The sequence below is a fragment of the Bidens hawaiensis genome, unplaced genomic scaffold (genome assembly GCF_021521415.1).
Source record: "Bidens hawaiensis isolate Kalapana, Puna unplaced genomic scaffold, B.hawaiensis_p1.1 tig00014542_1, whole genome shotgun sequence".
NCBI lineage: Eukaryota > Viridiplantae > Streptophyta > Magnoliopsida > Asterales > Asteraceae > Bidens > Bidens hawaiensis.
In genome coordinates this window covers 194,647-210,256 of record NW_027492269.1, presented here as the reverse complement: position 1 = coordinate 210,256, position 15,610 = coordinate 194,647, and the positions used below count along the sequence as shown (strand labels likewise).

At 34.9% G+C, this 15,610-nt stretch overlaps 2 pseudogenes across 2 annotated transcripts in view; both read right to left on the bottom strand.

Moving 5' to 3' along the window:
* The window catches only part of LOC143547009 (uncharacterized), a 34,270-nt pseudogene that overhangs the window by 12,139 nt on the left and 6,521 nt on the right, over nucleotides 1–15,610 (bottom strand). The gene's annotated exons all lie outside the window — the stretch shown is intronic.
* Nucleotides 4,034–8,879, bottom strand: LOC143547029 (uncharacterized; annotated as a pseudogene). The gene is made up of 2 exons (XR_013137698.1): nucleotides 8,822–8,879; nucleotides 4,034–5,779 (listed from the first exon to the last, which is right to left on the bottom strand). The product of XR_013137698.1 is annotated as an uncharacterized LOC143547029 (transcript).

Genomic DNA, 15,610 nt, shown 5'->3' with positions numbered 1-15,610 from the left:
AATGTTGCTAGGTTTCAAGTCACCGTGAACTACAATTGGTATGCACTGATTGTGAATATAATCAAGTGCAAATGCTACACCCGTGAGAATATTTATTCTCTGGAGAAGGCTGAGTGCGGACGTGCGCTCACTTGAATGCAACAAATCTTGTAAACTCCCTTTAGGTATGAACTCGTACACCAAAGCTTTGAAATCATTTCCTTGAAAGTCAATGCTTGAGCATGAAATTATAATCCTCAAAAGATTCTGATGGCGAATGCTTCGCCATGCTTCACACTCTCTCGTAAAGCTACTTTGAGCACCTCGGTTTTTAAGATGTAGAACTTTAACCGCAACAACCCTATGTTCATATTCATCAAGGATTCCTTTAAAAACGGAGCTGAACCCACCTTTACCAATCAAATTGGCTTCCGAGAAGCCATTGGTAGCCTTGAGAAGTTGATCATATGAAACTTTCAAGAATCGGCTACTTGATGATTCAGATGATTGACTCTTGATTTTCTTCTTAAGCCAAACATATGCTAAACATGCTAGGATGAAAAGTGTGGATGAAATCAAAATGACTACAACAAACATAGGAAACTTCTTTTTTATGATTCCTTTTCTCCTTGCATTTGGGCAACCCAAGTTCAACAATGCCACTGCAGAGTCTACCATTACCCGAAATAGAGTATGCACTTGCATTGGCAAACACTCCTAAAGTTGATACTTCACCTTCAAAATCATTATAAGAGAGGTTCAAATATTCTAATAATGAAAACCCTTCTAAGAATTGAGGAATTTTGCCAGATAAATTGTTCTGAGAAATATCGAGTTCCACCAATCCTTTCAACGAACTTAATGATGATGGCATCATACCTTGAAATAAGTTACCTTCGAGATACAACCATGAAAGACTTACACAACTGCCAATGCTCCGAGGAATATTACCTGATAAATTATTATCAGATAAATGTTAAACCTTAGACAAGTGAATCAAGAACACCAAAGACGATTTTGCATAAAACGTTTATGCGACTCTTTTCATTAATAAGAAACATGAACAAAATACTTTCTACTCTTCTCTACTCTTCTCTACTCTCTTTTCTTTTCTCTACACAAATAAAACCTTTGATGGGTTTATATAACACCCACAATTCTAATTCTACTCAAACTAGGAATCACAATTAAACTAGACCTTTAATTTATTTAATAATAAGTAAAATATAATTATGACATCAAGTTATTCAACCTGGTCCCTGAACTTTGGATCTCCACCAAACCGCCCCTTGAGATCTTCCGTACCACACTTATACTTTTCATATTTAACCATTCGGGTCCTTCAAGTTGGTATTGCACCATGTTTTACACTCCCTCTCAATACCAACTTCCATTGTCCCTCCAAGATCTTTCACACCTTGTAACGCTCTCACCTCCTTGAGCTTGATTCTTGGATTCGACTTTATAACACTACCTTCAGGTTTCTTTTTCCTGGTTACGACTATTCTAGTTTCGAGATTACCACTGTTTAAAACCGCATCACCCGTTTTCAGATAAGAAACAAATTTTGCTTTCTCAACTTCATGACCAACTATCATGGCACTCAAAGCAATTCTTCCATCTCCACTCGATGCATGCTCCCTCTCGAACTCAACTCCTTCATTTGTTCGTTCATTCGGATCACCCGAACATTGCATGAACCTCATGCAAATTCCAACGTCAACTTTGTTGGTTTGTTGATCTTCAACGTTTTCTATTCCACCATGACAACCCGTAACATGAGACGGAGCTACCTCCTCGTGCACTTCTTCCAACACGGTTCCTCTCTCGTCTTATTCGGTTTCAGTCACAGTTACGTCTTGATCAACCGTATTTTCTTCTTCAACCATGATTTCCTCATCATCTAGATTCAAAATAACAATAGATGATTCCATGGTTACCTTTAACGACGTCTCTGGCACTTCCTTCGGACTTGTCCACCAATAGGAGCCTACTTCAAACCATTCATCTACCAAGTTCGGTTTGAATTCGGTATCAACTGTGTATTTTCTTTGAACCTCGGCCATATTAGCCTCCACATCCCACGGTTCTTCTTCTCTAACAACAGCTGCATTACCTTCCTCCTTAGGTTCTCGACAGTATTTTGCCATATGCCCTTTTTATCCACATTTATGGCACCTAAAAGGAAACTGTTTTGGTTGGTATCTTGATTCCTTGTCTCGGTTCTCTTCGTCCGATGAATCTTCTTCAGAGTTATCAACCCGACTCTTCTATTCTATTCTCTCTTCTTTTGTCGGTAACGTTTCTCGTTCTCCCAGTATTTACCTTTGCCTTTCTCACTATCACGATTCTTATTTTTGTAGAACCGATGCTTCTCCTTCCTTCCGACATACAAGGCTTCGCTCTCGGTTTTAATCGACACACCGGCTAACTGTTTTGACAAGGCTTCTTGTCCAGCAAGAATATTTTCGAACTCGGTAATACTCGGTTGGGTCGCCCACCCTTGAATAGCGGTGACGAAGCTACGATACTCCGGCCTTAAACCGTGGATGAGTATCCGCTTCATACGAGCATCGCTAACCCGAGATTGTGGATCGAGTTCTCCAATTTCGCGACTCAAATTCTTCACTTTACAAAAATATTGTGAAATAGGAAGATCACCTTGAGAAATCATCATCAACTCACCTTCGACTAGTTGCAATCGAGCATCGTTCTTCTTCGTAAATAAGGTCTCCAACGTATCCCACGCTTGCTTTGGGTATTCAAGATCTTGAATGTGATCAAGAACATCATCATCCACCGTTGTCTTGATAATAAACATTGCACGGCCCGCTTTCACCTGCCACTTTCCGATACTACCGTTAATATCGTTCACAGGTTGTCTCGTCTCGGTACCATTCGTTACATGCCAAAGATCTTGATCTTGAAGATACGATTTAATACATGTCGACCATTGTTTGTAGTTACTCTGGTTCAACTTCTTGATTCCTCCTATAACTTGTAAATCTGCCATTATTATGGTTTCTTGATTGATTAAAAAGGTGCCTCAAATTCTGATTAATCGACTTATGGTATGCTAAACCAAATACAGGTCGGCGGTTGTGTCTTCTTACGAACAGGAGCAACTTCCAATATTATAATCTCACAAGAAGAATTATAATATAATGTTGAATGGTGACTTTGGATATTTCACGAGCAAAAAAGGAGTTACCAAAGTTGCAATATTGACTTTTGAGGAACAATTGATGATGACTGTGGTATTATCGCTCACGTCAGCGGATTAACTTCCCCAAAACAAAACTATAAAAAGAATTGCTTTCACCTCCTCCTGGTTGCAACGAACACAAAATCCACACAAAACAAAAAACCCTTTTTTTTTCTCCGATGAACAGCAACCATAAACAATATTAATATATTGTCCCTGCCTTCTTTCCTTTTTCTTTCTCTACGATGTGTTCTCCGTGTAACAGTAATCTTGGCTATCTACGATTGAACAAACAAAACTCACGGACCAACTTTTACTCGCTTCTGGATACACACTCCCGATCTTGATCCATATCTTGCATATGATCGGTTTCTTGGCCTCTTATGTCTTTGATCGGAACTACTAATGCAATCAAGACTTGCCACCAATCGAAAACACGAGCCTGGATCGTTAGGCTCTGATACCACTTGTTAAACCTTAGACAAGTGAATCAAGAACACCAAAGACGATTTTGCATAAAACGTTTATGCGACTCTTTTCATTAATAAGAAACATAAACAAAATACTTTCTACTCTTCTCTACTCTCTTTTCTTTTCTCTACACAAATAAAATCTTTGATGAGTTTATATAACACCCACAATTCTAATTCTACTCAAACTAGGAATCACAATTAAACTAGACCTTTAATTTATTTAATAATAAGTAAAAGATAATTATGACACCAAGTTATTCAACCTGGTCCCTGAACTTTGGATCTCCACCAAACCGCCCCTTGAGATCTTCCGTACCACCCTTATACTTTTCATATTTAACCATTCGGGTCCTTCAAGTTGGTATTGCACCAAGTTTTACAATAAATCTAGTGCACTCAACATATTGAGGTCTCCAACTTCTGATGGCAATGGACCGACCAGATTGTTTCTAGAAAGATCCAAGTATATGGTTAAAGAGAAAGTTGGAGAAGCTTCGTTGGGATACTCCCTTCAAGTTTGTTATCGTTAAGGTACAACTCTAATAGATTATGGCAATTTCCCAAACTTGATGGAATAACCCCTTCCAACATGTTTAAATCTAATTCAAGTTTCGTCAATGATGATAAGTTCCCAATGGCATCAGGAATCTGCCCTGAAAATTGGTTATCATATAAAGAAAGGCTCACTAGATGTTGAAGGTTAACAATGGTGGAGGGTATGCTACCTGTGAACTGATTCTCTTCCAATATCAAACTAGTCAAACCACCGAGATTACCGATCGAACTAGGGAGGTTTCCATGTAACTGATTTTTATGTAAATCAAAATATTGGAGTTGATTAGAAAGATGACCAATTGATGTGGGGAGCACTCCCTGAAACTTGCAATTAGGAAGACTCAACTCATTTAATCTAGTGCAGTTTTTCAAGCTACTGATAAACTTCATTTCATCAGCTTCTTTGCTTCCAAAGTCGTTATAATCTAATGCTATATAATTAATCTCTCTTAGTTTATCGAATTCGATTTTCAACTTCCCATTAAACTTGTTGTAACTCATTTCAAGAAATTCTAGCCTCGAACAATTAGAAATGGATGGTGGAAGAGGCCCTGTTAGTCGGTTATCCCGTAATTGAAGGTAGACAAGATAAGGAAACATTATGGTTGGCGGGAGACTACCTGTGATTTGATTATCAGACATGCTAATATCAGTTATGAGTGAAAGGTTAAAGAGAGAACGAGGGATGTCTCCATATAAATTACAACCCCCACAGTAAAGTGTATCTAATGTTTTCAAATGGCCTAAAGTATTTGGAATGCTCCCACCCAATGGATTGTCGGCAACGGAAAACACTTTCATTGTTGTGATGTTTCCCAAGAAAGGTGATATTCCACCGGTTAAGTGATTATTCGCAAGATGAACTAAAACAAGTTTGGAGAGGAGACTAATCTCCTTGGGAATGCTTCCAATTAGATCATTATCGGATAGACCAAGCACTCTAAGATTCGAACAACGAGATATGTTAGCCGGAATGACCCCATTGAATTTGTTTTTCTACAGATAAAGAAAACGTAGCCTTGAAAGGCGACCTATTTCATAAGGGATGACTCCTTTAAAAGTGTTGTTAGTGAGATTTAGCTCCCGAAGGAAGCTGAGGTTTCCTACATGAGGAGATAAAGAGCCTTCCAAACCTTGTGAGTCCAATGCTAAACGAGTCACTCTTCTATGGCGCTTTCCACATGTAACACCAGTCCAATCACAAAAATGAAAGGAATCGTTCCATGAGGTTAGAGCTCCTTGAGCGATCATGGACTTGATCTTGAGCAAAGCGTGATGATCGGTCTCATTTCCACGGTCATTGGAAGCTGAGATAGAGGTGGAAATTAGAAATATAATAAGAGCATAAAAGAGGAAATGGCTACGGGAGGAAGATAATAAGGAAATGGTTGGTTGCTTTGAATTCATTTTGGAAAGAATCTTATGATCACAAGGATAATTGTTGGCCTTATATATGCATGTTACCGTAGAGTACACGAATAACACGACATGAAGATATTTTCTTGGAAACTTACTTTAGACAATCTTTAGTCTTCAATCACCTTTATATATAGTATGCATGTTAAACCTTTTGAACACGATATGAACGTTATTTTCTTTTAAAGGTATTATAGTGTGATGATTACTTTAAAACACTAAGGGTATGTTTGGTAAGGAGCTTTTAGATGCTTTTAAGAGCTTTAAGCTACAAGCTTTTAAGAAAAACATCATATTTATTGAAAAGTCTTGTTTGATTAGAGTAGCTTTACGCTTTTAGATTAAGAGAAAAAGCTTGAAGCTAAAAGCTCCAACTAGTAGTGTTTAGAGAAAAGCTACAAGCTTTTGGTATTTCATATTTTACAATTTTGGTATTTGAACTTTCATAACCATTTGTTAATTCATATAATAATTACATATTTAACCCTTATTCAAAACTAACTACTCCCATGATATTTTAAAAGCCCATAACTTTTTCACACATTAATATTTTTTTAAAAAAATTACATCTGAGTATCATATTGTTATACTTCTATAACTTTAAAAAATTAGCATATTATGTGATTATTGGTCAGGATCGGCATCAAGTCGAGTCAGGAAAGCCCATGTCATGTGTAAGACCAAATTAGGATCAAAACGAGTCAATGCAAAAAGGGTTAATTTAGTTCAGTTCACGTTGGTACTTTTGAGTCGAAAGGGGTCAAGTCAGAATAGGTTTCGGATTAGAACGATGCATCGCACGAGCACCCAGCTAGTTTTATTAAAAGCTCCAGCTACTCTACCAAACACCTAAATATTTCTAAAAGCTACAACTAACATCTACCAGCTACAGCTTCAAGCCAACACCTAGCAGCTTCCTACTACAGCTACCGGCTAGCTTTGCCAAACATACCCTAAAATATTCATTCTAGATTATTAGGGGGGTGTTTGAGATTTCTTATTTTACCTCCTTATAGCTTATAGGTTATAAGTTATAAGATGTTTGAAAACGTTAGGTTTTATAAGTTTATAAGACCATGTGTAGTCATAAAGCCTCACCCCAGGCGTTATGCGACACGTGACGCCCGGTCATAGTTATGGTTTTATATAAAAACATGGTGTAGTCATAAAGCCCCACCCTCAGCGTTATGCGCCACGTGGCGCCCAGTCACTATTAATTGTTTTTGTTTTTTTAAATAATAATTCATTTAAATAATAGGACTACATGTTGTATTTTTCGTAAATTTTCTTTTGCCGAAGTGCTTTTAGAGATTGGACTCTCGGGTCGTATTCGGGTAACTCCTTTGTTAGAACATCGATGTCGTTGTCCAATTCATTCATTTTAAGTACTTCGACGGCGTCCAAATTTACTTTAAGGCGTTTAGCTCAAAGTTCTTGTATATCTTTGAGTCGAATGTTCATTTCTTTAAAATGACTTTCCATTTCGGCATTCGAACCCGTTGCCGACGACGACGACGCCTCTTTCCCTTGCTTCTTCTACCCCCGGTCGAGGCATCTCGGTGATATCCGCATAAGGATTCTCGGTTTCATTATCGCTTACGTTGAAGTTTCGAGTGTCGCTGCGTCAGAACGAGGCGTGTCCGGATCAATCGAAGATGATGTTTTAGACTTTTTTTTAGGCGGGCCACCTTCGGTGTTGGCCTCCATAACCGGGCCCATTTCGGGTGAAACCTCGGGTATTGTTTCCAAATGCCAAAGTATTGGAAACTCCCCAAGACCTTATGTTGATACTCTGTCAACGCCATTTTCATTATTTCCGCGTCAGATAGACCGCTACTCCACGTTCGAGTCATCCGAAAGTGAACAGTATGGAAACCCGTGCATTTGGTGTTGATGTCCTTCCATTTCGACTGTAACAAATCTTTTTCTCGACACGAGTCCCCACCAAGTTCTTGGAACAACTCTTTAATTTTGTGCCAAAATATGCTCGTTGATTGATAGTTCACTAAAAAAAATAAAAACATTACAAGTTCATGTTTTTCTAAGAAATTTAAAAAATATATATATTTTTTAAAAACTTACCGCACTCGGCATCTTCTGATATCGTGCACCAAGCACGAGCACATAGTTCGCACTCGTCGGTACTCCACGCTATGGTATTCTTTTTAGCCTCAGGTTCGCCGGCGGGCTTTGTTGCGTGTTTTCTCGGACGTCCGAGTTGGCTAGTACCGCCGCGAGTCTCCGGGACGGGTTGTGGCTCGGGTTTGTTTGTGTCTCCGACACCGTCTCGTCATCGGGTTTGGAACCCGAACCGGCAAAAATGTTTGTGGTTGGGTTTTGAAAACCGGGCACCGTATTTGGTAAATGGTCTCCCAAACTTAGATATTGTATGTACGCGACCATATGCGCTTCGAACGGATACGGGGATTGAGGGACGGGGACGGTTGGCATCGGGGCGGTAGATGGGTTCGGTTGTGGATTTTGGTTGCTTGCGTTGCCTTGACGGTTAAATTGACCGAAACCGAGAACATTTTGGTTGTTATTAAGCGAAAACATTTTGGTAGTAGAAAGAATTGTGGAAAAAATATTTGGTAGAAAAGTAGCAGAAAGAATTGTGTAAAAAAATTGAGGTTTGGGTGTGTTTCTATAGCATAGTCTGGTTAATATTTTAAAAAGTATTTTTTTCTTTTAAATTCCAACAGGTAACCCCAACGGTCCCCAACGGGTACCTTTTAGATTTTTGAGCCAATTCCAAGCGTTATATACAAAACGCGCAAAAAAAAAAAAACAAAACAAAAACGCCGGTGGCTGGTGTTCCCCGACGTTTTGGGCCAAAACGCTGCCCCATAACGCTCGATTACGGGTGGACTAAGTCATAAGTTACAATTTTATAATTTATAACTTATATAAGGAGGTAAAATAAGGAATCCCAAACTTCCCTTTGTAAGGAAACAAATATATTTGAGGCACCTGACATTGTTATAATAGTTCCGTTCTAATACGCGATAACATGATATTATATTAAGGGAATTTATGTTTTTGTTGGTATAATAATTTCACATGCACAACACATAATATTAATTACTGTCTATATTGAACGAATTAAAGCACTAAAAATAATTAGGTGCAACACGACATGAATATATTTTATTGGAAAATTATTTTAGTCACCTTTTTTGTATGCATGTTAAACCTTTTGCACACGAAATGAAGATACTTTCTTGTAAAAGTACTGTAGTATGATCATTACTTTAAAACACTAAAATTCGTTCTAAATTATTAGTAGGAAAATGAATATATTTGAGGCACGTGACATTGTTATGATAGTTCAGTTCTAATACGCGATATATTAACATGATATAATATTAACACTATATGCAAAATATAATATGAGTTACTATATATCTATATTGAATTTATTAAAGTATTAAAAATAATTATGTGTAACACGGCATTTAAGTGTAACAAGCTTGTTTGAATATGCAGTGTACTAACGAAAAGTTTGTTGGTCCAGACGGATCAAACAATCGAGTCAACCGAACTTATCAAACAAACGAACACGAGATATTGGGTGACAACCCTCGACTCTTTTCATATAATCAAACGAACATAACAAACGAACTTCACTTCACGAGCATACAAGGAGAAGAGACCTCTCTTGACTCTCTCTTAACTCTCACAAAAACAACTAATAATTTACACCCTATTTATAGACCCACTAAACTTATTCTGCAAGACATACCTTTCATGAATCTATTATAATTCAAATAACTAAATTAAAACATAATTAAATAAACCCTCAACTTTATTAATAATTCAAGATTAATCCTTCAAAGTTTGTTGGATTGGATGTGAACCGACTTCACGACGGAGGAACATGGAGAGAGTAATGATTGACGAATCTCACGTTATACACGAATAGGTGAAGTATACGAATTGATTTAAACAGCAAGGGCAAGGAAGGAATTACCTGTCATAGAGTATTAACCAATACAATACTTTAGGAGTTTTGTCCCCTTTTAGTAAATAGTAATTTATAGCATTAAGGTCCCCGCATTGCAATGGTCCAATGGAGGTGTAAAAGCATGAAGAAAGTAACATTGAAGCATTTCATTGAACTCGTGTGTTGATGCGGACGTTGGATCTATGCTTGGCGACGAGTTTGTTAAGCCGAATGAATAGTATATGCTAAAACATTAAGCCACCCACATCTGGTGCGACGTGTTAATACACAAAAAATGGATCGAAACGAAAACACAGAAAAGAATAACTAGGTCGACTTAGAACAGAAACGTTGAACAAGGAAAAATATACGTAGAAATGTTGGACAATACACAAAATTTAGATGAAACATTAAACAAAAAATTTGTCAAAGATGAAAACTGTATTAGACCAAACTTGAAAGAGAAAATGCGATTGGGTTTAAAATAAAAATGCTTTTTTTAGATAAACTTGTAAAAAATGTAAAGTATAAGGGTTAGAAGTACAATGATTATTGATGCATTAAAAGGAGAAAATATGATATGAGCAATTTAACTTTACCATGTAGTAGCTTGATCCAAAAACCAATGAACAAGGGTGACCCACAACTATGACCATATGTCAAGTGAGATAGACCCACGACTGAAGATAGACGATCAAATATTTGCGTGAAATTGTTCTACCTAGCAATAGAGACTGTTGAGCATAATTGTATAATTAAAGAGATATTGCACATTGAAGAAACACGGATCTACTCCCCTTGACGGGTCTTAGATCCAATGAGTCCACACGGTAGGATACATACGGATAACAACCAGTACGATACGAGCCCAATTCCTCGAAGTCCAGTGACCGGAACCTGCAAAACAGACACCGTGAGCTCGTTACGGGAAGGACAAGAGGGGGGTCTTCCCTTAACCACCCTCCGGCGTAAGAATAAGTACAGTTCGACGAAGATAAAATACTTAAGTGAAATAGTGAGAGTACAGTGGGAGTGAATGTATACCTCATGATAGTTGAGAGGGTATTTATAGCCGAAAGATGTGAGAAGATGATTGGGCCAGCTGTCTTTATAGCCGAAAGGGTATTTTTAAGGAAACTTAAAAATCCTTACCCCTAAACATTCTTTTGCTATTAACTAATTAAATGTTTTGTAAACACTTAAATGCTATAAAAAAATTACAAAACATAAAAATGCTTAACTTGAATGAATTTTTTGATGTATCACTTCTGCCCAAAGGTGATTTGTTATATCTACCCTATCTTTCAAGTCTAATTAAAGCTTTTGTTAGTTTTGCCTAATATGATCAAAATGTCTCACTTCTGCCCAGAGGTGATGTGTTATATTATAATCTAGCAAAACTAACCCGTGCATAATTAAAATAATTGTCTCACTTCTGCCCAAAGGTGATGTGTTACAATTGTTTTGCACACATACTTAAATAAATTTTAATTCTGCCCAAAGGTGATTTATTTTTTGTTTAAGTAGAACTTTTAATTATTGTCTATTAGTTTGATGTTAATAATAGACATATCACATATTCAATAAAATATAATGATCCATCATTAATCTAATGATATAAAACTTTAATCTATCTTACTTTAGTATACTATAGCATTACTCACTATAATTTTCTAAAATAAATAACTATCTAATTCAAATCATCCACTCTAATATTACAACATAAAATAAGTTTTACATCATAAAGAGTTTTAATAATATTTAGTTCTTCTCAGCTTTCATATCCTTTAAGACATGATACGACTATCCTACTGCTCTTTCTGATAACAGTCAGTCTAATAAAAACTAGAGCATAACAAATGGGACGAGTCAATCATAATGTCTTTTATGATAATGATAATCAAGAACTTATTTAAATAAATGCTATTACTAGAGTTATTCTAGATTTAGTTTTTCCTAAGACTAATCAAAATAACTCCTAAGATGCATGCATTTCTTCTAAATTATAACTATAAGGTTAAATGGTATCGTTGAATACATCATAATGTACAAAACCATGACCCATAAAATTAAGGGTTCACGCATGAAAATAAGTACAATTTTATAGTGCATTACATACTAAAATTTTTAATAGTACAATTTGGTGCCTTAAGAATTAACTATAACACTCAGAAGTACCAAAGGAAAATGAGCGTATTGATCAGCAACATATGTACAAGAAAAGAAATGTCCAGTACTGGAAAATAAGATATTATTCAACTCATTACCACTAAAACCTTAATGAGGATAATTCTAAGGTTCATAGACAAAATACAAGTATTACTTTTAGCTTTAAGTTCTCTAAGGAGAATTCTCATTGCAAAATTATGTCATTAAATCAGGCATAAGCAACAAAGCTATCCATAATTTAAAAGAATATCTGGCTAAAATTGATAGTTGTATAATATTAATGATATTTAAGTCTGTTAATCATAATATTCCCATTAACACATGATTGATTAAGTCTACTTCTATATGTTTACCCGATATCAACAAATAACTAACATGAGTGTTAATGACACATTTACATGTTAAGGTTATTTGAACCATGATAAACTGTCTTTTAGTTACGCTTTATGATACCTTAAATATTATGAAGATTAATCAGAATTTAGTATCAATACTTAAGCTACATTATGACAGTTGTGAGGTTTGCATAGCCAACATAAAGTCACTCTTACATTAATATCTCATATTATTTGTTATCAATATCTGTATTGAAACATTTTTAAAATAGAATAAGATGATAATAAATACTTTCACAACTTTTGTTATTATGCAAATAAGAATTTAACAAAAGACAAATAAGACTTATAAAATTCATTCATTAAAACCAAATTTCATGAGAAATCATGACATGACTGATGACGGTGAATTTCATCTAATATCATTCTTAGTGATTTTAATCATGTGTTAGATTCCATAAACATTACTTGGCTTAAGGAATAAGTATGGGTCCACCGTAAGTTATATTTTACTGGCATTCGTGGAACTTATTCAAAACGGAATATTCAGACATAATTCTTTTATCATTTAAAAAGCTATTTACTTGTATCTAATCTGACTTCTATGGTCCATGGTTTTAAAGAGATCCATTCATATATACATAATACGATTTCTTCTAAATATGTCCCTAAGTTTAATATGACATCTGAACGTTAATGAAATCAAACCAAGTCTAACATATATATGAGAAATTCCCACATCACGTACATCATTGAAACTCCCTATGTAGTTTTTCAAGAGATATTAAAGATTAGTGGGAGTCTTAAGTGTCTCAATCATAACTTACAAGATTTGCAAGAGGTGGGGGGGGGGGGTGAAAACTTGATATTATCTCAACTGCACCTCTTGTATAAGACACGACTCCATCACAACACTATTTTATCAAAACTTATCTATTTAGAATTTACTATTACTACTACTACAAAAGTTTCATTGTTGCTTAAACGTGGCATATTCAGATTTCTTACTAAAATAATCCTCACCAAAAGAAACTACAACAACTTATATTATTAACTTGTTTCTCTATTAGAATCTATTGATCTTTAAATACTGACCATAAGCATGCTAATTTTCTAAAGGTTTCTAATGTCAGTTGGAGCAGTAAAAGTCATTATAATGACTTATCAGAAGTACAAGAGGCGGGGGGAGAGAGTCATTAAAATTTACTCCGAATTTCACTCCTATTACACCTCTTGTACATCACATTGCACCAACTCTTACACACTTAGAATCTTAAAAATGATAGCAACCTAACTAAGAGCTAATCCATAAAACCGAGACTTACAATTACCCAATAATCAACTTAGAATGCAACATACTGGCATTGATGCTTATGTAACCTCCCTAAATAAAGTTGAAATGGATGTTGGAAAGTTTAATGATCCTACCACTTCTAATTAAACCATTAATATCAATCAATCTTCTGAATGGAATAAAGCTATTATTAGCAAACTAAACTAAACTCCATAAGTCAGAATAATGTTTGAGAATTCATTGAAACACCTAAGGGTGTTCATAACTAAACTAAATCCTAACACAAACGCTAAGACACTAAGAAGCATGATTGATTATTAAATGTTATATTCAAGAGGGAATAAATTATCAAAGAATCTTCTTACCTATATTACAAAAGATTTCTTTATGGATCATTATTGTTCTAGTAGCTTATAATAGTTAAGAGCTACATTAGATGAACATTAAAACGAACTTCCCTAACAATCGGCTTACATATTTATATGTTCATAAAACAACCTAAAAGTTATAAATTGAAGGTCAACGAACATTTAGTATGTAAGTCAATAAAATCCATATATGGGTTAATGCAAACATCAAAATATGATTAAATCTTTATACAATTATTTTCATCAAAAATCAAGTGGATTAATGTACCTACCTCAAGATGAGTGGGAGCAGCTAATACAAACTCTATATAACATTCTCCTGACAAGTATATGTTACATAAGTCAAAGCATTTTCACACAATTTGATATTATGGATCTCAGAGATATTCCTTACACATGTAACAAACAATACTGCTATACTTTAGAGAATAATAGGAACACATAGATTATTTCCTTATGCTTCATTAAGTAGAAGCCTTATATAAGTTCAAGTCTATACTCGTTTAGATATTACTCAAAATTGCAACACACTAGATATGTCTAGATTAATGTGAAGCATCTAAAGAGTACTAAGATATATTTAAAGGAAACGAAAGACTATAATTTAAAAGAAGAAGTGAGAATTCAAACTGCTAGATTACTCTAAACTTTGTCATATTCAGAGATAAGAAAAAAATATAATTTTAGGGTTATATTCTTATGTCAGCAGATAAATCTATCTCATGAAGGAGTCATAATGAACTGATAACAACAATCTTAGTTATAACGACATAATGTGTTGATTAATCACAACGCAATTAGCAATAAATGTTGTTGAAAATTTATCAGTGGACTCATAAGTTTATTAACTTCATATAAATTATATATTGAAGACTTACTGTGATAAAGTCAGCTACCATGTTTTCTCAACAGTAACAGTTCGAGAGGTGCTGCATTAAAATATCGATATGAAACTAACTATTCGTTTGTAAATGAATTGAGGAATCTAAATTTTCGTATCGAATACCTTCTTGATATGCTTAAGGATCCAATAACTAATGGTTTGTCACCCATAAGTCTTATGAAAACGCTTAATAATTAAGACGGGATTACTAATGACCATGTATAATTGCATATCGCACTATGAATGACTAACTATTAAATTTCCTCATCACTTTTGACTTTGTACGTCTCTTAATATGTTTAGAATGCATAATGACATATAGACGAATTAATATACAAATCAAATGTTCTGAAGGGCTTACTTGAAAATTTTGATAATAACTACTTAGGTTTTAAATAAGGGCTGCAGTATGATTAATGGGGTCTTGAGCTGATGTTCAATTCAATGACTATATTTCTCTGCTCCAGTTTAAGTTCAAAGCTAAAATGAGTGTTAACTCCTGATCAGGCTTATTTAATACTCATAATAAATGAATACTCGGCCAAGTGGGAGAATGTAAGAATAATATATAATAATATATATTTATATATGGCAATTATAATCATTTATATTATAATAGATCAAAATATTAACTATACCTTATTATATATTAGTTTGTAATTGTTGATGGGTCATATTACCTATAATTAACTAATAAAGGGTTTCCCCTTGAATGTATATAAAGAGAGAGAAATATTAACATCATAACCTAATCACACACATTATAATTTGTGTGCCTCATCTCTCCTAAACCGGGTTCTTCTCAAGAACCCTAACACCATCCTTAACTATACATCCTAAAGAGGAACTCGATCAAGATGACAAACATGTCGACTACATCAACTTTGCTGCGGTTACTACTCTACATGCTGTAACAGGTTCATAAGTTTAATATTTATTATGTTTTCTATTACTTACATGAAAATGTTTTCTATTACTTACATGAAAAAC